This window comes from Sciurus carolinensis, chromosome 8 (assembly GCF_902686445.1).
Source record: "Sciurus carolinensis chromosome 8, mSciCar1.2, whole genome shotgun sequence".
NCBI classification, from domain to species: Eukaryota; Metazoa; Chordata; class Mammalia; order Rodentia; family Sciuridae; genus Sciurus; species Sciurus carolinensis.
Genome location: NC_062220.1, coordinates 102,037,380 through 102,046,254, shown reverse-complemented (window position 1 = coordinate 102,046,254; position 8,875 = coordinate 102,037,380). Strand labels below are relative to the sequence as shown.

General features: G+C 36.1%; 1 pseudogene; it reads right to left on the bottom strand.

Annotated features, from left to right (window-relative positions):
- Positions 1–4,519: 4,519 nt before the first annotated feature.
- LOC124991373 (serine/threonine-protein kinase Nek4-like) lies at positions 4,520–8,297 on the bottom strand (annotated as a pseudogene).
- Positions 8,298–8,875: the final 578 nt, after the last annotated feature.

Genomic DNA, 8,875 nt, shown 5'->3' with positions numbered 1-8,875 from the left:
CCCCTAAACAGTGAGGTACTAGAAACCTTCAGGGACGCTGTAAGTCCACAAGGTAGAAACTCTAAGGCTTCAGATCCATACTATTAGATGAATAGACATACAAACAACATGAAAAAGCAAGGGAACAAATAGCCCCAAGCAAATCAAGATACTCCAATAACAGAATCCTTTGACACTGCAGTGGATGAAATGTCACAGGAGTTAGAATATACATAGTTAAATTTATCTGTGAAGTAAAGGATGGTATAAGAGAGCAAATACAGGTAGCAAAAGATCACTACAAAAAAGAGATAGAGATTCTGAACAAAACCAAAAACCAAATAGAAATCCTTGAAATGAAGGCAACAATAAACCAAATTAAAAATTCAATTGAAAGCATCAATAATAGACTATACCACTTGGAAGACAAAACTTCAGGAAATAAAGACAAAATATATAATCTTGAAAATAGAGTTGACTACAGAGAGAAGGTGTTAAGAAACCATGAACAGAACTTCCCAGAAATACAGGATAACATGAAAAAAAAAAAACAACACAAATTTAATATTCAACAGGATTGATGAAGGTGCAGAGATACAAACCAAAGGAATGCACAATCTTTTCAATGAAATAATATCAGAAAATTTTCCAAACCTAAAGAATGAAATGGAAAATAAAATACAAGAGGCTTATAGGATCCCAAATGTGCAAAATTACAATAGACCCACATCAAGGCACATTGTAATGAAAATGCCCAGCATACAGAATAAAGATAGAATTTTAAAGACTGTGAGAGAAAAACATCAGATTACATATGGGGGGAAACCAAAATGGATCTCAGCTGATTTCTCAATCCATACCCTCAAAGCTAGGTGGTCCTGAGTAACATATAACAAGCTCTGAAAGAAAATGGATACCAACCAAGAATCCTATATCCAGCAAAATTAAGCTTCAGATTTGAAGATGAAATAAAAACCTTGCATGATAAACAAAATTTAAGAGAATTTACAACCAGAAAGTCTGCACTTCAGAACATTCTCAACAAAATATTCCATGAAAATAAAATGGAAAAAAAAGTGAAAACCAGTGAAGGGAAGAACTATACTAAAGAAAATAGTTAATCAAAGGAGAAACTAATTAAAATTAAAAACTAGAAATAAGCCCAAATGACCAGAAACACAAATCATATCTCAATAATAACTTTGAACATTGATGGCCTAAACTCATCAATCAAAAGACATAGACTGGCAGGTTGAATTAAAAACCAAGACCCAACAATATGTTGTCTCCAAGAGATTCACCTCATAGGCAAAGACATTCACAGACTGAAGGTAAAAGGATGGGAAAAAAAGTATCATTCACAATGGATCTCATAAATAAGCAGGACTTTCTATACTCATATCAAATAAAGTGGACTTCAAGCCAAAGTTAATCATAAGGGACAAAGAAGGACATTTCATACCACTTAAGGGAATTATACACCAATAAGACATAACAATCATAAATATTTATGCCCCAAACAATGGAGCATCTATGTATATCAAACAATCCTTCTAAACTTCAATAATCAAAATAGACCACAACACAATAATACTGGGTTTGAACATTTTCATCCATATATATGAATACAAATGTGAATATACATGTGAAAATATACATGAAAATATTTAAATGGTTATGGATTTATATATAGTTATTTTTCTTTTGAGATGGATGTTTACAATTTTGGGAAGATATAGGATATGATTATGTAACTGAATATATATGAAAATCAATGGGTAGGACTTTGGTTGCCATTAGGGTACATACATATGAATATGAATGTATATAAACATATAGAATATATATGTGAAAAAATATATGGATATTCAAAGTAATATTTATAAATTGTGTTTTAAAAGCTCACAATTAAGAATAGGGTTAGGGTTAGCCCTGAGTTACAGCTTTGGTTTAGGGGACAAGTTACCTTTGGAACATATATATCAATATGTATATAAATATGAATATGGAGGTAATATTATATATCAAAATGTACATACATATTCTTTTATCTATGGATATTTTTAAGGTAAGCATTGTGATTATGTGCGAAATCTGGGTTATACCCATGTAAATGAGTGTGTATATATATAGAGAGAGAGATATATAGATATAGATACACAATATCTATTAGTTTTTATGTGAATTTTTAAATTTATATCCCTAAATACATAACTACATTCATGTAAAATGTTATGATTTATATGTATAGAGGTTTCTCTGAGGTGTATTGGTAAATATAGGACTAATGTAGAAAAATAGGGTTAGTTTAGGGATTGACCATTTTTATCCATATATATATCATATATCCATTTATACCCATATATACAAATATGAATATATATGTAAAATATACACGAAAATATTTAAATGGGTATAAATTTGTTTATAGTTATTTTTATTTCGAGATGTTTATAATTGTTTTAATTATAGTTTATAATTTTTAACTGAATATATATAAAAATGTATGAGCAGGAATTTGTTACTAGAACATATTCATATATACATGAATGTATATAAACACATATAGGAATATATATGTGAAAATATAACAATAAACTAAACTAAAACAATAAAAATTAAATTTAAAAAAAAGAACAAATGCTTAAATTAAAAAAAAAAGAACAGAATGCTTATGTTAGAGTCTTGGCTCAGTGGTAGAGAGTTTGTCCAGTGTGTGTGAGATACTGGGTTCGATCCTCAGACCACATAAAAATAAATAAATAAAGGTATTGTATCCACCTACAACTAAAAAAAATTTTTTTTAAAGAACAGAATGCTCTAAAGTTAGGCTCAATGGTTCACCTGCAGTCCCAGCTACTTAGGAGGCTGAGGCAGGAGGAGCGAAAGTTCAAGACCAGCTCAGCAAGTTAGTGAGACCCTCAACAACTTAGCGATCTCAAAATAGAAAATAAAAAAGACTGGGAATGTAGCTCAGTGGTGAAGCACCCTGGGTTTATACCCAACAAATGGACCAACCAATCAACAAACAAAAAAACAGAATGGTCTGGAATATTTCAAAATAGTTATTAATAGTTGTTTTTGAAATATGCAAGACTTTTCTCACTTCTTTTTCCCTTTATTGTGACAGCGTGGTGGGGCTTCTGGAGATAGAACTCATGAAAGTATGGAGTCACACTTCCTAAGACATGCTTTCCTGGAGTTTTTAATTCTTGAGATTGTCCATATTGAAGCTCCAACCACTTTTCAATTATAGTATAAGTTCTCATGCCCCAGGACTGAATTCAGCTGAATTCACCTTGTCCTCAGGTAAGAGGTCTCCACAACACCACTGGTCACGTGCAGTGTACCCTGAGTCCACCTGGGCCATCTGGTCTGCTTCAGTACCCTGTGTTTTTGCTTGTCAGAAGCAAGTTGCTCTTGCAATGGTTTGTCCTGAGACCCTAATTCTATGATGGATCTAAGTTGTTAATTTTTAGTTTATTCAACTTTTATTTCTTATTGTGAGTATTGAGTGGTGACATCCAACCTCTTTATATGCCTGACCAGAAACCAGCTGTTAAAGCTGTTATTTTTTTTTAATTCAGTGTCTCTTCAGATTAATTTTCTTTTTAAAAGTATTAATAAGTAGTTGAGAAGTGATGTCCGGAAAGATGGTGGAGCAGGAAGCACTAGGAATCTATTTCTCCACCTAGATAACAAACTGGCAGAATCTGACTGATATAACATTCTAGATTCTACATTTGTCTTTTGGTACCCATTCATCTGTAACCAAAAAGAAATAACATTTTTCCTCATAAAAGTAATATGAAAGCCAAAGATTTCTTTTTCTTTTGTGAACTTGCTTCATATTTCTCTGTTGTGTTCTAATTTTTCCCAGTAATTACTGAAAATCTCAAAGAGATAAAAGAACAGTGAATGGCCTCTAAATGACTCTTATTGTTTGTTTTTAAAGCAAAAAACCTTTGAAAATTGGTCTTCAGATTGGGCAGATTAAAACTAATTCTCAAAAATTTATTTTCTCCAAAATTTCAAATGGCAAACTTTCATATTGCAAGTTGTGTATTTTCCACCCACATGCTCCCATAAATGAACCTCACACTTCCATTCATCCTCCTCTTCTAAAAGATCGTATACCTGTTCTAACAGCTGAGTCCCCAGGCTGCTGATGACATCAGTTCTCAAGATTTCAACTATTCTCCTAATTTTTTTTTTCAGAACCTGGCATGTTAGCTGAAGGCAGCACTTAAAATTGGAGTTCCTCTGTCTCTTTTGCAACTTCTCTACCAAATACCAACATGTTCCAATATTTTGGATGAAGTTGAAATCTGGCACTGAATTTGCTAATGGTCAACTTCACAGCTCTCTTTTAGAAGCCACTTTAAAGGTCTTAGTCATCAGTTGTACCAAGTTACTCACTTCATTTGTATGACTTTTCCCTTCCCTGGAGTCCCTATCTGACTAATCAGTTGAACTTGTAGAAGAACTTAACTCATCCTCAAACAATAAATCAGTTTCCTCTCCTGAATGATGCTATTGGTCAGGTATAAACTGGATTTCCCGCTGCAGTTTCCCTGGCTCTGCTGTCCTCAGAGAAATTTTCCTCACTGAAAGTCATGAGGGGAATATTTCTTCTCAGATCTGCTTTAGCCACCTCCTCTCTGACTAACAGACTATCTTTTGATGATGATATTTCAATGCTCCTTGAACTACTCACAGACCCAGTAACCTTTCTACTTTGGTTTTCAGCATTTTGTTGTGTCAATATGATAGACACTTTTCCAACAGTGGGATAAGAAGGTGCAAAAGTTGAGAAGGTGCCTCTTGGAATGCAAAGAGATCGCTGTTGACCTGGCTCTCCTTCACTGTGCTCAGTCTTGTTTTCTTTTCTTCTGCCATTACCATGGAGACAGGGATTGTTCAAACCTAGAGCTGTGTGGCTGTAAATCTGTGTAAATTCTGTGTTTTTCTATAATATATTCTTGTGAATTCAATCCTGGTTCTTTGGCCTTTGGTCTTTGTTTAGGGGCTCCAACAAGTTCCTTTGTTTAGGGGTTCACTCTCTTCCCCACTGCCATTGACAGAGGACCATGTGGGAATCAGACTTTCACATTGAGCTCTGGACTTAGTGTTATTCTGCAAACTCTATTCCTTTACTTGAGAAATATTGCATTTACCTTTTTGCTCATTAGAGGCATTTAAGTGTCTTGGTTGATTCTTCAGAACTACGCTGTCATTCATTGAATCCCTCCTTTCTGCAGGTAAGATTTGATATTTACCCTACTGAATGTGGCTGGTGACTGCGGTATTGCTCATGTCTGGTTTCCAGTGTTGCCTTTCAGAACAGCAGGTGATTTCAAGGGACTGACAACCACGGGTTTCTCCTGGGACATTTATCTTCATTCATTACACATGTCTTGGAACCCTCAGCAGAATGTGGTTGGGGATAGATTACTTCATGATTTGATTCTGCCTTTCTAGAAAACCACACTAACAACAGGCTTGGATTTAGAGTTGTCGTTTTAATGTTATTTTTAGAGGTTTTTGCCTTTGTAGCCTCCAAATCAAGGAGAATTCGTGTTTTATCTTGGCCACCTCAGCATGCTCCTCATAGAGGGTCTTTCTTCAGACCTTTCACTTAATGTTGTTCTTATCAGTTTTGCCAGATCTGGACTATAAACTCTTGGCATTGGTAGCAGTTTTCCTTCAATAATCCAATAAAGAATTCATGTTTTTTGCATTGAAAGCATGGTTCAGCTTCAGAGTGGCCATTTCATAGACACATGTCAGGATGGAGTCTCACACCCTGGGAAACAGATTCTGGATTCCAGCAGGTAAAGGAAGATGTGAGGTACAGTTGAGGTAGTAGACATTCTTTATTTGGAAACTGCAGCAACTCCTGCCCCAGCCTCTAACTCCATAATAAAATGAAGGAAAGACAGTAGAATGAATTAGACATAACTTTCCTATGTTCATAAATGAATACACCACCAGTGAAACTCCACATCCTGTACAATCTCAAGAGTGGAATCCTAATTAGAATTAGTTATAATCCATGTATGTATAATATGTCAAAATATATTCTACTGTCATGTATATCTAAAAAGAATAAATTAAAACAATTAGAAAAAATAATTATGGAGCTAGAACATACAATAACTAAAATGAAATATTCATTAGAGAGATTCAAGGACAAATTTCAGCAAACTTGAGGATTAAACAATCTAAATTATAAAATCTGAAGAACAGAAAGAAAAAAATGTTGCAGAAAAGTGAACAGAGACTAAGGGACCTGTGGAACACCATCAAGCAGACCAATGTATCCATGATGAGAATTCTAGAAAAAAGAATACAAGGGATTATTTGAAGAAATAATGGCTAAAATTTTCCCAAATTTGATGAATGATATGACTATAAGCATCCAAAAAGCTAAAAAACAAAACAAACAAACAAAATGAACTAAACCTCTAGGTAGGTTAAACCCTGATACCCAAACTGAGGGAAAAAAAGTGATACAAGTCATGTCACAGTACTCATGGTGGATTGGTTATAGCACCACCAACAGATACCAAAATTGGTAAATGCCCAAGTCCTTTAAAGTGACCTTTAGTAGCCACAGATGCAGATCCCATGGACACAGAAGGTCAACTATATAATTAAGCTGCTAAAAACCAAAGACAAGAAGACAATCTTTTAAAAATATTTTTTTAAATTTTGACACTATAATTGTACATATTTATGGAGTATAGTGTGACATCAATTTATGTATACAATGAACAATCAGGGTAATTGGCCTATCCATCAACTTAAACATTCACCATTTCTTTGTGTTAGAAACATTCAAAATTCTATTAGCTATTTTTTTAATAAAATTTTTTAGTGGCAATAGGCCTTTGTTTTTTATTTATTTATATGTGGTGCTGAGAATTGAACCCAGTGACTTGTACATGCTAGGCAAGTGCTCTGCCACTGAGCCAAAACCACAGACCCTATTAACTATTTTGAAACATATAATTACTACTGTCAACCACAGTTACCCTCCTGTGCTATACAACATGAGAAGTTATACCTCATTTCCACTTGTACCCCTGGACCTATAAACTGTTCAAGGAGACAATCTTGAAGGCAGCAAGAGAGAAGTGACAAATCAAATATAAGGGATCCTCAAAAAGATGGTCAGATTTCTCATCAGAAACCTTGGAAGCCAGAAGCAGTGGATTCATATATTCTAAGAGCTGGTGGGGGTGGGTGGGGGGGTTGTCCATCAAGAATCATATTATCATATTTCTGGCAAAACTGTCCTTCAAAAATGAGAGAGAAATTAAAATGTTCTCAGATAAACAACATCTGATGTAGTTCATTATCATTAGACTTATGCTACAAGGAATGCAAAAGGGAGTCCTGCAAGTTGAAATGACAGTAACTCAAAACCAAGAAAATAAATAAATAAAGACCTCTGGTAAAGGCAAAAAGGGTTATTATAAAAGCTAGTATTGCTGTAACATTGGTTTGTAGTTCCACTAAGTGGTTACTGTCTACCAAGTGGGATTTGCTTCTGAAATGCAAAAATGGTCTGACCTAACAAAATTTAAAAATGTAATAGATCACCTGAATGAAAGGAGCAGGGGGAAACGACATGATCATTTCAGTTTATGCAGAGAAAAGTATTTGACAAAATTTAACACCTTATGATAAAACAAAAACTTCAGCAAACTAGGAATATATGGAAACTATCTCAAATAATAAAATCCACATATGAAGGATCCACCGCTAACATCACACTCAATGCTGACTTTTTAACATTTTTCCTTTAAGATCATTTTCACTACTCAACATAGTGTTGAAAATTCCAACCAGAGTAATTAGGCAAGAATAAGAAATAAAAGGTATCCTAATTGTAAAAGAAAACTATGTTTTCCCAGTACATGTACAATGTTACAAGTAAAGTCTCAGCACAGTACAATGTTATCAGCAGCCAGGCTGTCCTTATGTGAATCCCAGTTTTTGCTCACTAACTGGGTTAACCCTAATTTTCCTCAGTTTCTTTATTTGTAAAATGGAAGAACAGTGCAAGCTTCAAAGGGTAGATAAAAGTGTCGAGTACTTAGAACAGAGGTAAATCTATTACAGGAGTTTTCCTACAACCCCCCGCCCCTCAGAAGTACTGGGACTTGAACCCAGGGATCCTCTATCACTAGGTTACATCCCCATCCCTTTTCATTTTATTTTGTAACAGGGCTTAACTGCTCAGGTTAGCCTCGAACCTGGAATCCTCCTGCCTCAAGGTCGCAGTAGCTGTGATTACAGGTGTGCGCCATGATGCTGGCTCACTACAGGAGATTTTGTGAGTTCATATCTATTTCTTGTGGAGACAAAACCTAGACTTAGGGAACACCAAGGCAAGCCAGACGGAGAGTCACAGCAAAGGTGGGAGTGGGAGGAAAACTGTTCAGGGAAGGACTTCTGGGTTCGGTTAGAAATTCTACGAATTAAAGGGTAGAGTACGAATTCTGAGGTCAGGAGGACACCAGAGAGTGGGGAGTATGGGATGGCGGTTGGGGAGGAAATGACAGCAGCCCGCCGGGGTCGGATGCAGAGCTGCAAGACTGCTCCCGCGCCCACTCCACCTCCTTCGGCAGAACTACACCCCTTTCGGGTTTGCAGCTGGCGCCTCCTCCCTTCCGCCAGGATCATCTCGCTTGCGGTCACTTGCGCTCAGGTGAGACCCTCTGCAAGGAACGCGAGGACCTGGAGAGACCCAGGGAGACAAGACCGGCGATTTTGGGTAGGGGCTTCTGGGCGGGGCCTGACAGTCCACCAGGGCCAAAGCGACCAGGCACCTCCCACCGCGCGCCCAACCACCCAGCTCCCAGCGTGCACGCATGCGTACGGGACC